At 31.6% G+C, this 22,909-nt stretch overlaps 1 long non-coding RNA gene and 1 pseudogene across 1 annotated transcript; one reads left to right on the top strand and one right to left on the bottom strand.

Annotated features, from left to right (window-relative positions):
* Nucleotides 1-481: 481 nt before the first annotated feature.
* LOC132047593 (L10-interacting MYB domain-containing protein-like) lies at nucleotides 482-1,495 on the bottom strand (annotated as a pseudogene).
* A 19,510-nt stretch (nucleotides 1,496-21,005) lies between these two features.
* Nucleotides 21,006-22,517, top strand: LOC132037686 (uncharacterized). The gene is made up of 2 exons (XR_009409963.1): nucleotides 21,006-21,107; nucleotides 22,259-22,517. It is a non-coding gene; the product is annotated as an uncharacterized LOC132037686 (long non-coding RNA).
* The last annotated feature ends 392 nt before the right edge of the window (nucleotides 22,518-22,909 follow it).

Here is a 22,909-nt window from a genome sequence, read left to right as displayed (position 1 = left end):
CTCCAAATTTCTTCTAGTCCTTGATCTTCGTCATCTAACAATCACTTAGATCAGGAGTTACCACGTTGCTAATATCCCAACTCTCCATTTAATTGAAAACGGAAATGACTCAAATCAGTAAATAATGGAAGTTCTTACTTTAGAATTCAATTTCAAGATTTTTGAGAGACTCCATTTTTTCAACGGTTTACAACACTAAAATCAGTAAAGAATGCGACACTCATCTCTTTCTTTGCAAAATCACATTGTACATCTCAAATTTCTATTCCATCAGTAAATAATGCGGCACTCATACTTCCCACGTGACTAATTCATTAAAGTCAACACAACAACAACAACACATAAAGTTTGCACGTGCAACCATAAGGTTTAGGGATAAAACCACAACGTCTAAACAAGAAGCAATGAATAAAGTTTACACGTACAACCATAATGTTCGACCGTGAAACAATAAAAATATTTAACGACAACAACACATTCTTCACATTTTCTTAAGGTGTAACTGATAGTTATACTCCAACCAAGACTTCTGAGCTTCATCAGTAGTCATCTTAAAAAATAGGTTACTTACATCTTTCTTAAGAAACATGTCGCAAGTATAGTATAGTTGTACATTTCACTCCCTTCAGGAATATCAGGTAAATTTGCCGACACGTTCATATACTTATCAATGATTGATCATCTACTGAAGGAGATGTAGCAGTGCTTTTGCTAGACATAAACTCCATTAGAGAGTGTATTTCCTCTCTCATTGATATTGCACCAGATTTTGTCTTACTTTTTTTAACTTGACTACTAGTGCCAATACCATCAATTGAACTTCGTCTTTTAGTGACGGCTTAGGAAACATAATAGAATCCACATTTTGTAGATTATCACTTTCATCAGTCCCTTCATCATTAGGATTGATAAAGTGTTGTTTGTCATAGCCATCAATATCATTTATTCCTTCTTCGTCGAGATCAACTCCAATGCCAGACAATATGTTCTTGATTCGCTGCATGTGTTTTTTCTCCCGTAGCAACAACATCAAAATAACATTGCCAAACCATATGAGCGAAAGATCTCTGTTCCTAAACTTTTTGTATCGATCATCCTCCTGTAACGAAAAAAAAAAAATCAAAACTTCTTTAAGCAAACCAAGAAATTTAGTGAAAGAAACAAGAAAGACATATAAAACAATGTGAGAGATGTACCTTAACTTTTCGCTTCCACTAATCATATGCCATCCTAAACATATATCCCCTCTCGTCAACGGCTTAAAAAGAGTCCAATCTCTTTTCATGTTATCCTAATGATTTTTCATTTATTTTTTATCATAGTGTCTTCCCTTTTCTTTATTGAACTCTTCAACAACATTTTTCCATCCATCTTTTGATAAACGAGTGTGTGGTCTATTTCCTTTTCTAATATCTATTTCACACAACTCTATAAATTTAATTTTAGCTTCATCATCCCACTGAGCATTACTTCGTCCCAAACTAATTTCCGGCATGATTGAATGTAAATAATCTGAAGAAAGGAGAAATAAATGTTCATGAACTCTTGGCGTGAAAGCAGAGGAGACAGTCAACCGTACTTATTCCAGTGTCGTTAAAAAGTTACAAACAAAGCCTTTTTTGCTCATAATAGCTTATTTTCTTAACTGCATTCTTGAGGTACTTTGGCATAGTTACTAATTTTCTAGATGCACACGAGCGATTAGATATTACCTGCTAGCGTCGGAAGGGTAGATAAAAGTTACAGTTGTCGGATAGGCATATTAATTTTCTCTGTTCTATACTCACAAACTAACAATTCAGATTAGCTCATAACACAAAAAGCAGAAACTTGTTCCACATTTAAAGAAAAGTTAAAACAAACATTAACACCTGAAAGAAGAAGTGATTGATAAATCAGAAACTTGTCCATATTTAAAGAACTTTAACAACAGAAAGAAGTCACTAATTGAATAATGTTTACTTGAAACTTCAACAACATACCGTGTTGTTGTCTAAAACTCTAAATGAAGAATGTGACTTTTCTTCACCTTAGTCGAACGATTCTAATCATTTTATGTTTCCAGTATGTGAAGTATGAAAAACCAAAACCAACACACCCTGCACTAAATGTTGTAGTAGTACTCGTTACCACTTCTCTACGTATGCTTAAGTCTTTTAGTTAATAATTTTGCAATTTCCATGCTATGTTGGGGTCAGAATTAGCTAAAGATAAAAGATTTCCATCCAATAATTAGCTAGTATGATCAAGAATATAGTATTAACGAGCAGACATAACTACAATTAGATTTATTTAGGGAACAAGGTTTAAGTGTTCTTCTTTACAGTGGTTCTATTAAAGCCCTCCCTTCCAGTTTCAGTTTAAGAACACAGTTTCTTGAGATACTAGAAGCAACAGATTTAACTTATTGCTACTGTTAGTTGAGGATTTCCTTTATTAGCAATCAATGAAACCCCTGTTTTCAACTTTACTATTTCCTTTCTTGTTTCCCTATTTTTGTTTGTGCCTTGGTTCTTCAAATGGTTAATTTCTGTTTCTTCTAGTCTAGCTACAAGCTATATAAACAAAACTCATGTCTGATCAATATGCCCTCAAAGAAATCCCAACCAGAGACTCAAATTGACAGAAATTGCAGCTTTTTTCAAGAAATTATTAATTCTTCTGTCTATATTAAGCTCAACATGTTAACAAAATAAGAACTTTAACAATATATCAAGCACAAGAAGACAAAACAAATAATGACGAACGACAAGCTCGTAATTCAATCAACTATACGACTGTAATGACTAACTTTTCATTCCTGAAAATAATAATCAAGACAAGAAAAATAGTGACAAAAAATAATATTTGATTTCAAAAATTTGTGCGGCGGTTACAATCTTTAAGAAATCTTAAATAAAAGATGTAATTCTCTGATTCTTCTCCTCACGATACGACCGTCAATCAAGGGCTTTGCTTGTTCTTGAACGATGGATTAGTTGTTGTTGCGATTTCACAATGAATGCGGTGCTAAGCTTTGATCACGAACGTGGAGGTATGGAAACTTGCGGCTCACCACTTGGAGCGAAGAATTCTTAGTATGCGGAAGACATGCGGATGAGAGCTTCTCTATGTATTTTTCTTGATCGCTTTTGGCTTTGTGAAAACCCTATTTATAGTTGCAAGGGTAAGCTAGGGTTTGTATATGATTGGTTGAACCATGTCTTTTGGACACTTAGCGACATTTTATTGGTTCTTCTATTGACTTGACATGTTGTGTCACTTACGCACGTGGCACGATTTTATTGGTTCTGGACTTGAATTGGCGTGCCACGTCACTTGATACGTGGTATGAACCTTGGGCTAATAGAGTGGGCTCATCATGTGAAGTCCGATAAGATAGACTAGCCCAATTGAATTGGTCTTCCAATTAAATCCATATATGTTGGACTTAAGCAATAAATCCGATTATATTAGCCCATAATATTTGTTTGGACCAATACATCTCGAATTTAAAAAATATGATCCAAATTAATTTATGGATTTAAGCCCGACAGAATTGTAGTGCCTACAACGGCATCTCTCCCCACCTTTTATTTATCTTAATATGGACTGGCCTTCTCCTTTGCTCCAATTTGGAACAGCTACTTTGCCCATATACAGGCTGTTCCATCCTTCCTTCGGAACTTGGCCTTTTGGAAAGATTTTTCAGTATTTTCTTATGATGACCTGGTCGAGAGAGTACGATACATCAGTGTAAAAGATTTCCGTTTTTCTGTGATCTTGGTTTACTTGACTGAAGGGTGGAAGTGGAGCTAAGTCCAGAAGACTCTCGGGATTTTGGCCATAAATAGCTTAAAAAGGACTCAAACCAGTAGTTGCCTACAACGGTGTCTCTCCCCACCCTTCTGCTTTCCGAACTCCATAACAACATCATACAACAAGGCAGCCCAGGAACCAACACAAACAACCCACAACAAGTTCAATAACTCGGACTCACAGCTTCCAATCACCATCTCGTGAGTCCTATATGATAAACATACTAAAAACGGTCCTTACAGCCTCTTTTATGAAGTTAAGAAGTGATAACATACCTTAACCACGAAGCGAACCAGCCCACTCTTGCCCGAACTTACAACCACGAGAGAGAGAAAGATAAGAGCCCCTGAATCCGAAGTAGAATCGAACAAATACTACAACCACTCGTCTATTTGGAGATTTAGAACAGAAACAGTAATAATTAATAAAAAAAAAAGTAAAAGGAACAAGAATAATGTATATACCACTGAAATTGCAGAGAAATTGATGGAGAAGAACTTACCACAAGCTTAGTGGGAGAGAAATATCTCCCAGAATTGATGCAAAATTAAAGGAAATGAAGAGGAAGAGTTGCGGTGATGAATTGAAGAAAAGAGGGGAAAGATCAATAGTTCAGGGTTTTCAGTAGTGAGGGTAATATTGGAATTAGAAGAAAATATAAGGGATAAAAGAGTAAAATTGTTGGTCAATGGCTTTTAAAAAGAAAAAAGTTGGGGCTCCCCAACTTTTTGCTATTGGCTTATTTTAAGCACTTTTTTATTTCACCAAACATCTAAAAAGGTTAAAAATGGCTTATAAGCCAGTCAAACCAGCTTATAAGCCAATCCAAACGGGCTAGTCCTATTTATAATCAAGTCAATTTGTTAGGGGAAATTTCAATTAAGATTTTCTTCCAATGAAAATGATAATTACCTCATTGGAGACATCATATGTCTAAAGGATTTAACTTGAGAACATCATCTCCCAAGGGATCGACTTCATGAACTAAAGAGAAAACAAGCTTAGTCAAAATTAGGAGCAATAATATCAAAAGTCATAGGAATATGTGGACAAAGTCAATTTCAATTACTAATACAATCGTAGAAATTAGTACTACTCCGTCCGTCCCATATTATTTGCCCACTTTCTTCTTTACGCGTTCTTTAAAAAATCATAAATAAAAGTGTATTTCATCGAGAATTGTCGAGACTAATTAACAATAGTGTCAGCATGGATTACTGTTATATTCTGTAACCTTTAACTTTTGCATAGTAAGAGTAAATTGCACGTGATTAATTACTGAGTTAGATAAAAAAAAGATATAAATGGCCTCAAAATACAAAAAGTTCACGAGAGTTTTTCTGCAGTAAGAACAATTTGATTCCACTATCTTCTTGACTTTACAAGCTGGTACGACAGTGCTCATACTAGTAGGATGAAACTTTAGATATATTGCAATTTGATATCAATTTTGGATGTAGTTTTGTCCAAATTTATCAAGTTGAAAGCCCCATGCGTACCTAATTTCAAGTGGATTTGGCCCCTTGATTATTCATTCATTTGACTATCTATTAGTGGTTGGTCAATTACTGGAGAAAGACTTTCTTTTTGCGTGATGCATATGTTATTCATGGTGAGCGAAAGATATGACTTGATCATTTACAAAGAAACTAATGGTTTGTAATATACATATTTTGCTAATTAAAAGGTTAATGGAAATGATACCAACATAAAGTACTAATTTGTGGGAAAAAATGTTCAGTAAGAAAGGAACGTTTCTTTTGACAAAATGGAAAAGAATTTAACAACATGAACTTAGGGGATCTATTTATGTTTTTTGTTGAATCCTCGAGAGCCTTTTGTTCAATTATACTAGTAACTATTTTCTTCTTTCTGTTTTCAGTACAAGAATAGAGAATAATAGCATGACGATTTAGTCTACATGGGCTTGAAAGTTTTGTGGTATTTCTAGATCCTGTCGAATTTCTAACAATTAAAGCTTGATTTATTATATTATACTCCCTCCGTCCCATAATAAGTCACTTTAATCAAAAAAAATTATCTCATAATAAGTATGACCTTAGGAAATCAAGACATAAATTGGCTAGCTTTTTTTAATTCTACCCTCAGACAAAAAGGTAACATGTATATGATGATTGGATAAGCAACATAGTAACTTGGTATGGTTGGATTCCCAATCTAAAAAGGTTTACTATTTGTACATGCTTTAATCAAGAGGAAAAAGTAATTTATTTTTATTATATAAGGGTAATTTGGTAAACTTAACATAGCATTATTGGTTTCTTAATATGCGTGTTTTTGACTAAAATGACACTTATTATGGGATGGAGGGAGTATTACTTTTAGGGAATATATGATAGTCTCAATTGACGGAAGGAGTTCACGGAATAATTGACGGAGGGAGTTCACAGAACAAAATAAAAAGGCATCTGTGAGCTCTAAACTCTTAGGAAGCAAACCCAAAAAGAATGGAAAGGGGAAAAATAAAATAGAAGAATAAGAGAAGATAAAAGGAAAAGTAGGGAACAACATAGAAAGAAAAGAAAGAGAAAGGAAAAGGAAGATTAGGTGCTATAAGTTAAAATTATTCTTCTAGCTATAAAATTATGTTCCTAATTAATTTATTGGGGCTAAAAAATATAGATGTTATAAATCGAGATTATATCATTTCATCATAATAACAGCCCGTTTGGATTGGCTTATAAGTTGCTTACAAGTTGTTTTCAAATTTTTTTTGAGTGTTTTACCAGTTTTAAAGTCATTTTCATGCTTAAAATAAGCTCAAAAATTAATTGGGCCTTTTGGCTTATTTATCTAGTTAAATTTATGCTATAACAAATGTACTTATAAGCCTTTAAAATTTAGTTAGGGTACCCCAATTTTTTTTTTTTTTTTGGCTTATAAGTTGTTTCCAGCTTATAAGCTGCTTTTTTTAAGCTCATCCAAACAGGCTCTAAATAACTGTACCTAAGCTAGATGTCGCCACGATTTTTACTACATGAAATCAAATTATATATACTTAAATATGATACTCCCTCTGTTAAATTTATGTGAACCTATTTGACCAGACACATAATTTAAGAAAGAAGAGAAAACTTCTAAATTTGTGGTGTTAAATGAGTTATATATATTTGTGTGCCTATAATGTTAGTAATTTTCTATTTAAGTGGACTCACATATTTAATATGATTGTATATGAGTTTGCTATCAATTCAATGAGCCTATATTAGTGATCTAATAAAGTATTAATTATATGGGTTGTAGAAATATTACGTTCTAAGTATGGACTTTATTTATGTATAGAAACATATTTACTTTTTAATTATAATTAATGGGTCTTATAATTAAAAAAGTACCTCTTCTAAAGAGACATAATTGAAGAGTTGCCTTTGGAAGAGATGTCAGAATTTAAGTGTTGTGGTCCCTAAGTCTGTACGCAACTTTTTTTCTTTTACACCATCTTAGAAAAGATCAACAAAACAGCGTATTAAGGCTTAAAAGATCTTATAACTAGTTATCAAGAGAGAAGACCTTCAACTAATTATCTCTGCAATGGATCAAGGTCAAGTATCTATCATTGTCTAATGATTCACATGTGATTCTGGATTGTTATCTCCAACAAATGGTATCAGAACATGGTCTTGTTAGATCATTAGACGTGATATTTAAGTTTTCGGAGTCATTAAGTGTTTTGGTTGGGTGGATGGTTAATGTCTAAATCGAAAAACCCGCTGTTCTAAAATTTATTTCAAAGAAACAATTTTGGGTGACGCCAGAATGCCCACAATGGGTCAAAATCGAGGAACTTTTGAAGCAAAAGTTTTCATATTTTTTAAAATGATAATGACAAAAACTAGTGGGTTTAAAGCCATGTTCTTCCTACACTTTGGAAAGTTGGAGTTTTATATTCTCCATTATGATTGTTGTAGGACTTTTGAAAGCATTTTACAATTACATAGTTTTTGGGTGAATTAAGTTTCAAAATATTGATTGTCATGCTTGTTTCAAATTGAGATACGAAAGGATTTTTTTTTTTTAAAAGAAAAATTCTGCACTTTTTTTTTTTTTAAAAGATTAGTGCAGATTTTTCTAATATTTCTCCGCAGTTCTGGGCAAATTCTAAATTCCTGTAGTTTTGTGCAGATTTTTCTGCATTGTGCAAATTATTTTTTTTGCTGGTTTTCTGTATTTCTTTTTCTGCAGATTTTTTTCTGCTGTTTTATTTTCTTAAAAAAATCTGCACGCTGTTTTATCAATTTTTGCGTGTATGTTGTTCTTGTTTCGCGCCAAAGGGCGAGTCCGGAACATAAATGACCCAACAAAAAGCCAAATAGACCAAAGTACTGCATGAAAAGAAATTGTGACCATTGTACCTTTAACGCATAAATTTTATGCGTTAAAGATTTAACAACCATTAGACACTAACAGAGCAATGTGTTATGCAAAATGGGATTTCCAACAAAATGGCTCCTAACTCCTAAGAGTCTGCCTCAATTTCATTGAGGAAACATTTAATGACTGAGGAATCATTTAGTTATGAATAAAATTTGAATATTATTTTAAATAAGTACTCTCTCCGTCTTAAATTATTTGTCCTTTTTTTAATTTCACATGCCCCTTAAGAAATATTAATTAGCAGGGTTATCTGACCTACTTCATCCTTATTTATGTCTAAGTTATAATCTCTCTCCATTAAATGTTCACTTTATTTATGTGTCATCTCCATTAATGACAAAATTCTACTATGGATAAAATAGTGAAAAAATAATTACTTATGCCTTGAACTTTTAAAACGACAAATAATTTGAGATAACTATTTTTAATAACCATGATAAATAATTTGGGACTGAGGGAGTACTTCTTCATCAATTTTTTTTTTAAGTCTCAATCAAATCATGTGCAAGCTAACTTACATGAATTAATTAGGTAGTAAAAGTTTTAACGGACTAACGTAATTAATTCGTTTGAGCACCTGTAAGATAATTCTATAGAAAAAATGTTAATCTATGTAACAAATTTACCTATAAAAATATTATTTTGCGAGATGAAAAAAGTAAAAATTACTACTCTGATAAGTTAACGACGTTCTATAATGAAATAAATGAGTAGAATAAGAAACTTTAATTAGATTATTAGAAAAAAAAACTCTTTGCACAAGCAAAAATAACATAGAGGGATAACTTTACATACATATTTAATGCAGGTAATGCAAACAATTAGTTAATATAATTTAGGTATTTTACAACAAATTCCTAAAAGATTTTCTGTTTATATTATAAATAAATTTTTTAAATTATAATTTAGAATTTTTTTCATTAATGACAATTATAGCAAAGAGATGTTTTGTCAATATAAATAACGGAATGAATATTGTCCAAGGGTTTGTGGTCCCTTTCAAGTGTCAAAATACAATTTTTTTGGTGTGAATAATTATTAATGGCATTCTATATAATAATGTCAGTACCAAAATACAATATAAATTAACTACGTTCTATAAGGTATACCTTCTCGAAGACACATTTATCACTAGAAATAATATATATTTTTCTATAGGTGAATTTTCTACATATATTGAAAATATAAATCAAGATTTTAAAGTAGTAAAAAGAAAAAACAAAGCGGGTAAACATTGTGATTATTGGAAAATTGTGTTTTGACACTTGGAAGGGACCTCAAGAGTCTTGGACAACATTCAATAAAATAGTCAAATGCCCCCTCAACGTTTGGCCGGTTTAATTATGACGCACCAAATCTTTGCGGGCGACCTATCACCCCCCTGAGCATTTTAAAAGTGGAATATTTACCCCCTTAAAAAGCCACACCCACATATATGCTTGCTAGTGAAGCGCACGCGCTTGACATCCGAAAATTTCAGTTAAAACTTTTTTTTAATTTTTTTTTTTTTTTTGATTTGTTATCTATTTTTTTATTTTTATTTTTATTTTTATTTTTCTTTCCTTTATCTTCCTCAATTAAAACTCATTTTCTTCCTCCATTAACACACACACATTCAATTTCATCGTCAATCATACATATCTTTTCAAGAAATCAACCAACATATTTTCTTCCTCCATTAACACACACACATTCAATTTTCATCATCAATCATACATATCTTTTCAATACCTTACAATAAATTTCAAATTCAAGCTCAACCCAAAAACTTCAAGGTTGTTAATGGTGTTCTCCGAAATCAAACTCCAATAAAATCAATTAAATTTTCAGAAAAGAGAAGAAGCAGCCCCGTGGAAGAGAAATTCTTGAACCCAAATAGGTTGATTTCTAAATTTAGTATGTATCTTTTAAAAATTAAAACTGGATCAAAGAATCATGAAATTTTTAAAATTTTAAAGTGCAACTGAAACAAAAATTTCAAGGGAGTTTGATAAAGTGGGTGACTGGGTGGTGGAGATGGTATTGTGGTGAGGAGGAGAGAAGGGTGGTTGGTTTTGGTGGTGGCATTGTCATCAGCAAAGGAGGGTAGGGAGAGGGGAGGCAATAGCGGCTTAAGGGTTGTTTTGGTGGTGGTGGCTCGCCGGTCGTCACTTCCGGCGAGCGGTGGAGCGGGAGGGAGAGAAGGAGATGAGGGAAGGGGAGGAGGGGTCCTTGGCGCAGTGGTGCAAGCAATGGAGAGAAGGAGACGAAGGAAGTGGGGTCGTTGGGGCAGTGGCCGCTGGCCGGCGATGAAGTCTGGCAGCGGCGGCTCTTGATGAAAGAAGAGGGAGGGAGTAAAAGTAAAAAAATAAGGAAAAACATTTTTAGAAATGAGATAGAAAAAAATAAGAAAAAATTAATTCAAAATACATATATTTATGAAAAGATATATTAAAAATAAAATTTTAATATTTGTTTTTGGTGCTCACACTCTCTAAGAGAGTGAAATACACTCACTTTGCCACGTAAGCATTTAGGGGGTAAATATTCCACTTTTAAAATGCTTAGAGGGGTAATAGGTCGCCCGCAAAGGTTGGGTGCGTCATAATTAAACCGGCCAAATGTTAAGGGGCATTTGACTATTTTCTCTATTTATATTGACAAAACATCTTTTCGTTATAATTGTCATTAATGAAATATTTTCTAAATTATAATTTAATTTTTTTTATAATAGAAATAGAGAATCTTTTAGGAATTTGTTATAAAATACTTGATTTTTTTATTTTTTTTTATTTTTTTGCATTACCTACACTAAATATATCTATAAAGTTATCCCTCTATGTTATTTTCGCTTGTGCAAATAGATATTAGAGTTTTTCTAATAATAAAATTAAAGTTTCTTATTGTGCTCAATTATTTCATTATAGAAAGTCGTCAACTTATCTACTCAATTGGAGTATCAATTTTCACTTTTTTCATCTCGCAAAATAATATTCTTTATAGGTAAATTTGTTACGTAGATTAACAATTTTTCTATAGAATTATATTAGGTACTTTGCTACAACCAATTAATTACATTAGTAGTTAAAACTTTTACTACCTAATTAATTCATGTAAGTTAGCTTGCACAGGGTTTGATTGAGACTTTAAAAAAAATTATTTGATAAAGAAGTACTCTCTCAGTCTCAAATTATTTTTCGTGGTTATTAAAAATAGTTGTCTCAAATTATTTATCGTTTTAAAAGTTCAAGGCATAAGTAATTTATTTTTCTCCATTTTAGCAGATTTTGGCATGAATGGGGATGACACATAAATAAAGTAAACAATTAACGGAGAGAGATTATAACTTAGACATAAAAAAGGATAAAGTAGGTAAAATACCCCTGCTAATTAATATTTCTTAAGGGAAGTGTAAAATAAAAAATAAAGGGGACAAATAATTTGAGACGGAGGGAATATTTATTTAAAATAATATTCAAATTTTATTCATAACTAAATGACTCCTCAGTCATTAAATGTTCCCTCAATGAAATTGAGGCGGAGAACCATTTTGTTGAAAGATCCCTTTTTGCATAACACAGTGCTCTATTAATGTCTAACGGGAGTTAAACCTTTAACGCATAAAATTTATGCGTTAAAGGTACAATGGTCACTTAGGTTCCGGGCTCAGGGCCATTCCTTTTGACACGCCCAAGCATATTTTCTAATTGTTATGGCATTTTAAAACAAAGTTAAAGTATCAATGTTAAGAAATTTTTCATTAAATCTAAGATTTTAGGAATTGTAAACTCATTCTAAGATCATAAGGTATTAGATTGAGAAGAATTTTCATTTACAAAGTAATATTGTAGTAAAGGACTAATGTCATGAAACTTTCGTAAATCTAAGATTTTAGGATTGTTAGCTAGAACTATAAGGTATTAAATTTTAGAAAATTTCAAATGGATTATGACTTTAAAACAATAGCATTAATACCAAAGGTAAGCATCTTAAATTTGATAGTCAAGATGTGTCAGCCTTATAAAGGTATGGTATTAATATTGCAATCAATTCATTAGGTAATTAGCCGGTTGCCCAAAGGTACAGTTAATATGAAGGAATTGATTGGGGTATAATGAGACATTTAAATATTAAGAACGAATTTTTCCGGTCGCCCAAAGGTACAGTAAAGTTCAAACGGTTTTTGTATTTGAACTGTTTCAGTTTTATAATTGGTAAATTCCATGTGGTTTGCAAACTTCTGCCCAAAAGGTGATGTTGGAATTTGCTAGTGTCAAGTTCATTTGTTTTATAGCACAAAAGTAACTTTGAATTTTTGCAGCTTTATCCCACTTATATTAGTTTTTTTTTTTTTTTTTTTTTTTTGAGCACCTTCAATAATAAGAAGGGAAGAACGCTGTTAAATAGAAGAATATGGAAAGCCTTTCCTCTGAAAAATGATAAGGTGCTTCTTATATCAGAAAATGGACATACAAAGAGTACCTCAAGTACAAGTAATGAACTGAAAAGAAATGACAATCTTCAAATTTTGTTTGTCGAAATCACTTCTACTAGATGGTCTCTCAAAGTTTGGTCGATTTATTTTGGTTTCCCAATCCATGTGGTAAATATCAAATTAGTATACGTACCGGGGCGCGATGTGCGGAACAGAAAAAATCACCAATACCTTTACTATATGTACCATCACCACCGACATAATTATTCTACTTAGTATTGCATTTTAAAAAGGGCTGTTTTATACCGTATACCATTCAGAGAAATCTCAAAATTTCAAGCCCCTTGAATTAATTTCTATTCAAATGCCAGAAGCACTTTATTATGTCTCGACCAAAATAAATGCAAACCCAGCTTCCAGGCCTTAATTGCAGCTCAAATAACATCTCAATTTTTTTTAACCTATATAAAAAGAAATCTCAATATTTCCAAAGCACTATAGTACTATCCTAAAATCGTGCAATTAAGAGTAAAAAAGAAGATAAAGTTAATGGTTAACTTTACATAACAATCACATTAATTAGGTAGAACCAAATGGTACTCCCTCTGGATAAAAAAAAGTCTACTTAGCCTTTTTTTCTTAGATAAAAAAAAGAGGTCACTTAGCAAATCAAGAAAGAATTAATCTTGTTTTTCCATATTTGCCCCTATTAAGTGTTATATGATCAAATCCCAATGCCTATTTAATTAGGGATAATTTAATCAAATTACCTATTTTTGTGTAGGAGTTGATAGTTTCTTAAGAGGTGTGTAAATGGTTAAGTGGACTCTTTTTTTGATCCGGAGGGAGTAATATTCAAAGAATAGCGATAATAAAAGCAAGCCATAGCCAAAATTAGCACATGCATCTCGTTTTTTTCCTTTTTTCTACAAACTATAAGGAGGTTGCTCCTTTATTCCCAAGTAGTTCAGGCACTCCCAAAATCTATTGAAATAAGGACATATAAATCTATTTAGTAGGTGTTTGGATAAGCGGTTTGAAATCATGAGATGAAATCAGCGTTTGGACATATATTTCATCTCGCTGTTTCAAATCATGATTTGAAACCCAAAATCATTTTTATGGCATGATTTGGGGTTTCAAACCATGGTTTCAAAAATTTTAAATATAAAACTTGACCCATAAGTTTATATTTTAGTAAAAAAGACCCATAAGTTGGTAAATATTTTTAACAATTACTCCCACCAGTCAATTACCAACCTCATTAACTTCCACCAACCTTTATTTATGTCTACCATGTGGGAGGATTATATTAAAGAGTAGTTATATTACTATTCATGTTAAATCTTTGTTTTTATTGAACTAAAATTTGATCAATTGATGTTGTATTTTTTAGAAAGGCCTTTTAGTAGCGTATTAATTTTGTTATAAACTATGACTTGCTCATTTAGTACGATTGTATAAAAATTAGAAATGTTTTGATAGTTTTCACAACTTGTGAGTTTTTATGTCTTAAAATATTTAAATTATAAAATACAACCTTAAAATATTCAAATCAAACCTCACACTCTTCCTCGACCAAACATAATTATATTCAAGATGAAGCTGCGAAAAGATACTAAAATTTTAGCACCAAAAGTTGAAGCTACGAAAAGATGCCAATGTCGTGCTACCCATTAACTGTGTTAATGATCACACACCCCAAAAAACAGAAAACACAAAAATAACAAAATACTCTAACCTCGACATAAGGCCCTCACCACGAAGTCATGGAAGAATAAGTGGTTAATTAAAGGTACCAAAAGATGAAGCTGCGAAAAGATACTAAAATTAATAGCACCAAAAGTTGAAGCTACGAAAGATGCCAATGTCGTGCTACCCATTAACTGTGTTAATGATCACACGCACCCCAAAAAACAGAAAACACAAAAATAACCAAAATAGCTCTATTAACAACTTTATGGGACTAAGAAGATAGAGTCGTACACGATAGCCCTCACCAGCAGAAGTCATGGAAGAATAGCGAGTCGCTTTATTACAATCATTTATTTCAGGTTACCCGACAGTAGAATAGGCCCAAGCTCAAGTACATTTAATTAATTCTTGTTTCTGTGAATAACTTTGTCTTTTTCAAGTCGCAAATCAGCTTCCAAATCAGTATTTAAGCAGTACGATGGTGAACTTAAAAAACTATTTTAAGTAGTATAATCAATTAGGTAATAGACGGAGGACACGAGCACATTCAGCAATAGTAGTTCTTTTCAATTTCGATAATAAGATAAAAACAATTTGGATGTCCTAGATTGCACAATTTTTTAATCTCAAATGAAATTATAACATCGCTGTAGATTTTATTGGTGAAAGGCATACCTTCTCAAGACATTGTCTTTCTGATAGCATATGGTTGCAACTGTTGTATGTTGAACAAAGAAAACTCATTTATTGAAGAGAAACGTATAATAAAATAAAAGGTCATAGTACAGTGGTAATGACTATGCCAAAGAAGTCAACTATAAGAAAAGTAACATACAACAACTAACAAAAAAAAAAAAAAAAAAAAAACCACTGGACAAATAAGCAAATGATACAACTATAAAGATGTGAGATGTAAGTTGTAACTGAAGTAGCAGTCCAAAAAAACAGGGCTTGCTATCTTGTTTCACTGACATTAGAGAACGTTTTTCACTTGATTCCAAAACAGCCTGCAAGAATAAATGTGGGTTCACCTGCAGATACAGAGTCATTAGGATATGAAGCCATGAATAAAAGATGAAATTTATATGTGATAATGCAGGGTGAGAAACTGTCCTTTGAAATATCTTGAATGCCAAAAATATATATGACGTTAAAATTCCTACATATTCGATTTTCAATTTTTACATTTATAGATTATAAATAGCGAAATATATATTTGTTCATCTAAATCCAAAAGCAAGGAAAAACAAAAAAATAAAAGGGGAAGCAGAGTTCTGACTGCAAGTCAAACTCCAACCATATAATACCTCATTTATCAGAGATTTATGTTCTAATATCTTCCATTTTTCGTGATTCTTTTTTGGTGGAAACAATTTTTAATTGTGTAATTCAATGAACTTCAAAATAATAATCATAAAAAAAAAAAAAAAAAAAATTAAACAAACTTTACTGTATTCATCCTCATGATTCTGTCTTGCATTGGAAGCCTATGCCTCAATATTCTCACAATCTCCACCATCTCGTCGGTCCACTCCTTGTAATCGTCATAACCACTATCAGTCCAGAGAGGGTGAACTATGTCAGGTGCGACAATAATGTGAATAACTGCACTGTGGAAGTTTTGAAGGGTCCCTTTTGATCTCTTATTGAGGCATCTCTGAATTAGTATTAGATATTTGCATGAAGCTTTCCTTCATTTGCCATATAGTTTCTGCTTATCCTAAGATGTGCAAACTGCTTATTACGGGCAGTTAAAGCAATTTCAACTTAGATTATGGATTTTGTGTTGGAATTATGCGGTTATTCTTGAAAACTGGTTCGGTTTACACTTGAAAATTGTTCCTTTAAATATATGACTCTTTTACACTTGAAAATTGTTACCTTAAATAATGTTTAGCAACCATACACACACGTTACTGCAATCATATTGATATTTAATTAATTTTAAATTCAAATTCAAAAAATTTATCTTTTACTCTTTTAATAATAGATAGAAATATATGGAAATTTTGAATATCTTCTATTTTGATCTCTTTCTGAGGCATCTTTAAAAAAAAAAAAATCATTTGTAGTATTTGTTCCTAATATTTATTTTTTACAAAGGAACGTGGAGGTTTCGGTGCATGAAGTGGAGTTATAGCACAAAAGTAACTTTGAATTTTTGCAGCTTTATCTAACTTATATTAGATTTTTTTTTTTTTTAAACACTAGTAACACCTTTAATAATAAGAAGGGAAGTACGCTGTTAAACAGAAGAATATGGAAAGCCCTTCTCTAAAAAATGATAAGGTGCTTCTTATGTCAGAAAATGGACATACAAAGGAGTACTTCAAGTACAAGTAATGAACTGAAAAGAAATGGCAATCTTCAATTTTGTTTGTCGAAATAGATTAGATGGTCTCTCAAAGTTTTGATTGATTTTGGTTTCCCAAATCCATGTGGTAAATATCAAATATGATTTTGTAAACTTAAGAAAGCCATAAAGAAATAAAGAGAGCCTCTAATTTGGGAAAAGGACTTGCCATAAAGTTCTAGTTTTTTGTTTTTAAGTTACTTGTGAAAAAATTTTTTCTATAAAACTATTTAAATATTTATGACTTTCTTTTAGAAACTTTATATTGTGAATTTTGATTTTCATGTTTTGAAAAAGGAATTTTTTTCGTGGTGGAACTTTAAGTGATAAATCGTTTAAATTATCAATTAGATCACATTTTGAAGGCAAGACCCTACCTATGCACGTAGGTGCTGGCATAAAGAAAAGTGATTTGAATATATTCCTTTTGAAGAATTTGAATTTAGATATTGAATTTAGATATTGGTTTTATAATTTCTTTAAATTTGGAGAGGAAAAATTTATCTTTAGCTTTCAACGCATTGGGGTTTAATAATAGATTTTTTGGACACTTTTTAATATATAATTTTTGGCAGTTTTCTGCATTATTCTGTAGAGTTTTTATGTAGATTTTTGTGCTTTTTGAATTTTCTGGAACAACTTTTGCATAAAGGGAACATCTGTATCTTTCCAGTTACATTTTGTGGATGTCTTTTTGCTTTTTTTTCCCCTGCACATAAAAAAGAAATAGCTATTTGTACTGGGAATGGAATTATGCCATGTGTGCTTCTTGTTTCGGATGAAATAGATTAGTCTAATATGTTACCAAAGTAACCTCTAAAAAAAAAAAAAATCATTTGTATGTGAAATAATTATCTGATTATTTTGGCCATACTATGGATAGTTATGAATATTTATGTATTTATTAACATCAAAGGACATATTACTACGTTTTGGAGTCATTATTCGGTATCTATGAAGTGGACAGATTATTATTAGACTACATAATAATGTTGTGTTAGGTATCTTAACTTTGTATAAATGTGTTTGGAATATGTATATAGTTCTAACTTATTTTTAATTGTGTGAGGAAAAGAGTTTAGAGTTTTCTTGTGTCAATAGATCATATTAGTACAAACTCAATGATTGCGGATCCGCTCACAAAAACACCTTATATGGATAATAAGAAGTGTGATTGTTTTGTTTATGCTTTTGACATGTTTAAGTATATTTTACAGCGGATTAAAGTTATATGGAATTTCAGCCCTGAAAAATAATGATATTTCAGTTTTACATAAAAAGTATAAGAAAAATGATAAGGACCACTTGAAAATTGACATGACTAGATCAATTTACATGCAATTTTCATGGGATGCATTCGTACTTGATCTATGTCATTAGTTTTGCTAATGTTGTGACCATTGATGCGTTTAGTTACAAATACATGTTACGAAAACCTCCTTGATCCTATATTAGTATAATTGATGGACCAAATTGTTTCAAATTTTGTTACGTCGAAAAATGCACTATAAAGTTTTAACTAGATGGTCTCTCAAGATTGTTAATCATTTTTGGTGGCTCACATATTTAATTGATTTATATGGTTTCTATCAATTCAAAGCCTATATTAGTGATCTAATAAATATTAATTATATGAAATATTTTGTATGGACTTTATTTAGAAAGCCATATTTACTTTTTAATTAAGAAGGCATAATTGAAGAGTTGCCTTTGGAAGAGATGTCAGAATATAAGTGTTATGGTCCCTAACTTTGTACGCAACTTTTCTTCTTCTACCCCATCTTAGAAAAGATCAACAAAACAACGTTCTAGATCTTTTTACCAAGAGAGAATATCTTTTATCTAATGGATTACTTGTGATGAACTGTGAGATTGTTATTTTCAACATATAAATCATAGCATGAATGTGAATTCTTTCCAAATATAGAAAGGATCATTCTTTTTGACACATACTAATAAGGAAAATAATTTACACACTACTAAAAAACAAAAGCGACCTACAAAAAACGACCTCAATGTCGGACCTCATGAGGTCGGTTCATGGTTTTTTATTTTATAATTTTATTTTACAAAAAAATCGGTAGGTCGCTTTAATTTAATAATTTCTGAAAAATACGTTACCGACCTTTCATGTTTTGAAAAAGTATTTTAAGAAATTAAATATATAATTAATTGGGCGACCACGTGGTGGAATACATAATTAAAAAAAAATTCAAAAAAAATTCTACATTAGCGACCTCACGATCGGAACATTTTAAAATAAATAATAATTAAATTACATTAGTAAATCAAATTAATATCACATTACTTGAATTTCTCAACACTCTTTCTCTCTCACCGTTGTTTTCTCTCTCTCTCTCTCTCTCTCTCTCTCTCTCTCTCTCTACCAGATTTCAGCCATCGCCGGTGACTACCCGTCGCCCATCGTGCTGGCAGCCCGGTCTCAAGTCGTCAGCTGTCCAGTAGAAAATACACCGTCGGAGTATTTTTGAATATATTTTCCCAACTATTAAAGATTAATATAGTTATGTGAAATTTCTATGTTTAGTTATTGTTTCTAGCCATTTAAGTGGTTATTCTTGGTAGGATTAGGTTTTAATTCTAGGGTTAGGTTTTAACTCGGTTTTGAAGATTAAGGTTTTCTTGAAGCTATAATTTTAGGCTAATTGGATATTATTACGCTTTTGTTTTGCTCTTTTAATCGTTTAGTCTTCTATTTCGGTCTCTCTTTGGATTTTGAGTTTGTTATTTTTCAACTTGCATTAGAGGTGTTTTCAGTGTTTACAATATTTGTCTGCTTTTTTTGAGATATACTTTTATGTATTTTTTTGCTTTTGTTTTTTCAAGTTGTAATTTTTGGACAGTTTTCTGCATTTATCAACACAAACATGAGATTAGAGGTCAAATTTTGTTATGTAATCTGAAACCAGATTTTTGATGCTTTTTGAATTTTCCATGAGAACAAGTCTTATCAAAACCATAAAGAAAAAAATAATCCATTTTCTCTCTCTGATATCATAAAAGTATAGGGATAGCCTAAGTTATCATTTTGATATTTAATGTCTTTATTTTTTGGTTTTTTTTTTTTTCCTATTTTATACTTTGTTGTTAATCAAGTAACTTAATTTAAACCAAATATCGCTTGCTGTCTATTTAGAACCCCATTCTTTTCAAGTTAATGATACTATTTTTTTAATGTCAAAATAATGTTCTTTGTCAAATAATGTTTACTTCAGGGTGGATAGTCATATTACTTGGTTTAGCTACTATATCTTGTATTGTTGGTGATTAATACTTGGTTTTGAAAGGTATTGCATGACTTTAACCATTATGCTATTCTTGAAATGGGAACTATGAAGTTGGCATAATGTGCTTGAAGATGCATAAAATTTGACAAATTTTTTTGAGATCATAGCATGATTTGCTCTTGTGAAATTCTAATTTTCATCTCATAAGGTTCTTTATATTAATATAAGTTGGATTATTTGGCTGTCACCTTTGTTTTACTTTTAAGGGAAATTTTTACTTTGGATTGGTTGAAATCCTATATTTTTCATAGACCTTTTTGAATTTGTGATGTGAAACTATGTTCTTCCAACTAATTTGAGTTGATATTTACTTTAACATCATGCTATTAATCCATTGAAGTTTGTTCGTGCTGGTTCTACGCTCTCATTTTTTCTCCTAAAAGGTTGAAAGTCTTTCCCTTCTTGCTCGGGGATACAATTGCTCGGGGATGAAGTTACCCATTGTTGGCACTAAATCGATTTACTAGGTTATTTATTTTTGTTAGAAAAAGTATAGATCATTATTAACCTTGGTTAACGATTCGTAGTTTCCTTGATATTATCTATAAGACTACTTGCTCTTCTCTTCTCAAATCCGGTGTCTCTTTATCAAAAGGTCCTTTGCTTATGCAGACTGTGCTCTCTCGTCTGCTATTCCGGGTTAAACTACTTCTTGTGTCATCTCATTCTTCTTCCATAATGTGCTAATGTTTTTTGTTTGTTTGTTTGTTTATTTTTTTTTTGGAGTGGTTAAGGTCATTCTTGATTTCCTTCTCATTTGTCTTTTTTGTTAAAAGTTAGTAGTATTTTTGAAGACTCCTTTTGAATGAAAAAATTATGTTCGTACGTGAGTAATAATTATGTTTGTAACTTCTTGATGTTCCATAAACGTGTATCTTACAAAAGATTCAAATTGCAATAATTTAGCATATACACAAGATTTAATTCAAAAACTATAAATAAAGTCCCTAAGAAGTATACTAAAAAAACAATGCTTAGGATTAAGATATTTCAAAAAATTGTTGTATCTAACATATATGTTGGTCTCTCTTTCTCTATATATAGATTACGGAGATGGTGTCTGACTTGCCTATGTTCGACGGCAGTTGTGATAAGCAATTGCTTTAGATGGAAATGAAATAGCTGGCGCAATCGCAACCCGATGGTATTTTGCAAACATATTTTAATATTTTCAATAGCCTTCCCAATTATTCATATTTCAGTAAAGAAGGATTAATGAAATCTTCATGTTGGTTCTTACATAGTTCATACGGTAGTCACCATGTTGGGCGTGGGCGTTACCTTCCTAGTATTAAATTGTGTTACTACTTCAACAATCAATTTTGTTGGTCGTATCTTTACTATTTTTACTTCGATATCCCTCAACTTTAATATCGAAGTATATTTCTTTAATAAAACACATCAAAAAGTATATCAAAGCATGTTAACTTCAAATTGACCAATGGACTTATATTAGTAAAGCATGATAATAAGTAGTACTGAGTACTTTTATGTTTTAAGTGCCATCTTTGGAATTGCAGGTTGATAGTGTCGACCTGCCAATAGAGTTGCCAAGTTTTTGCTGCTTTCAGTCGGATTCACATATATGTCTAGACACCCTATTAGCTAATACTAGCTGTTTTTACCTATGTTGCTCGGACTCTCCAAAAATGCCCGTGTCGGATACTTCAAAAATGCACTACTTTTGGAGGATCCGACACACACCCGTGTCCACATAGCAATTTTCATGAGCTTGTATATTAAATTGTAGAGCACTAGCAAGCTGAGGAACTTGATAAATCTTCTCATCTACTTGTTCAAAATCATATGCAGGTTTTGGCTTTTAGTAATTCTTTGGTACATAAAACCTAAGTTACTCGGACTCTCCTAAAACGTCGTCGGGTGCGTGTTGAATCCTTCAAAAGTAGTGTATTTTTGGAGGATCCGACACTCACTTTCGAAGAGTCCGAGTAACTATAAAACTAGTATAGAGTAGTGTTTAAATTTTGGTAATTCTTGGCTACATAGGACAATTGAATACATATAACATGCATAGAGTAGTGTTGTTTAGCACAATAAAATTTAAACAGTACTTGTCATTATTAGACCAGGTATGGTAGTGCGTTAGTCATTCAATTTCGAGTTTAACTACTACTACTAGTATTTATTGACTATAAAAAAAACTTGGGTAAGTGATCTTTTCATGTAAAGTTGGTATTTTTCATATAAAGTTGGTGTTTATCATGTAAAGTTGGTTAATATGACATAAAATGTATAAGGAAAAAAAAATTGTGCTAATACATATTCTTGATCTAGGTCACGACATCGAGAGCTTGGTCAAGACAACCATCTTGTAGATGAGCCCGCTAGTGGTGATGATGATGGGGAGCACGTGTCAAACACACAACAACATGATTGAAATTTAAGTATTTTACTAACTTATGAATTTTTTGGTTGATTTAAAAAAATGTAAAAATATTTGGTGGATGTTTGTGAATGTTGAAGTAGTTTGATGTTATTGACCGACTTAATGTAGACAAGTTTAATGTTTTGGATGTTTGTAAAGGTTGAAGTACTTTAATGTCTTTTGAGAATGTTTAATTACGTTTTGATTCAACCTCTAGTTGATTTTGATGTAGTGCGAGGGTTGTAGCATGTTATTATATGTGTTTGTTGGATTGTTGGCGGTTATTTGAGCGGGTTTTGGAAAAATATAGAATTGTTTATGTGGGCGGTACAAAAGCAGCAAAATATAAGTGACCTTGAGGTCGGTAATCTTAATTTCATTTTTCGATTTTTAAATAAACCGACCTCATGAAGTCGGTTTTGTTCATATCATTTTCCATTTTAAAGAAAAGATCGATAAATAAATTACACAACGACCTCAAGGTTGCTTCTTGATTATCATTATTCATAAATTTATAATTACCGACCTCAAGAGAAAATTATATATTAACGTAATTTTCC

This window comes from Lycium ferocissimum, chromosome 2 (assembly GCF_029784015.1).
Source record: "Lycium ferocissimum isolate CSIRO_LF1 chromosome 2, AGI_CSIRO_Lferr_CH_V1, whole genome shotgun sequence".
Classification (NCBI taxonomy): Eukaryota; Viridiplantae; Streptophyta; class Magnoliopsida; order Solanales; family Solanaceae; genus Lycium; species Lycium ferocissimum.
Note: the sequence above shows the minus strand (reverse complement) of the source record. Positions and strands in the feature narration are given on the sequence as shown.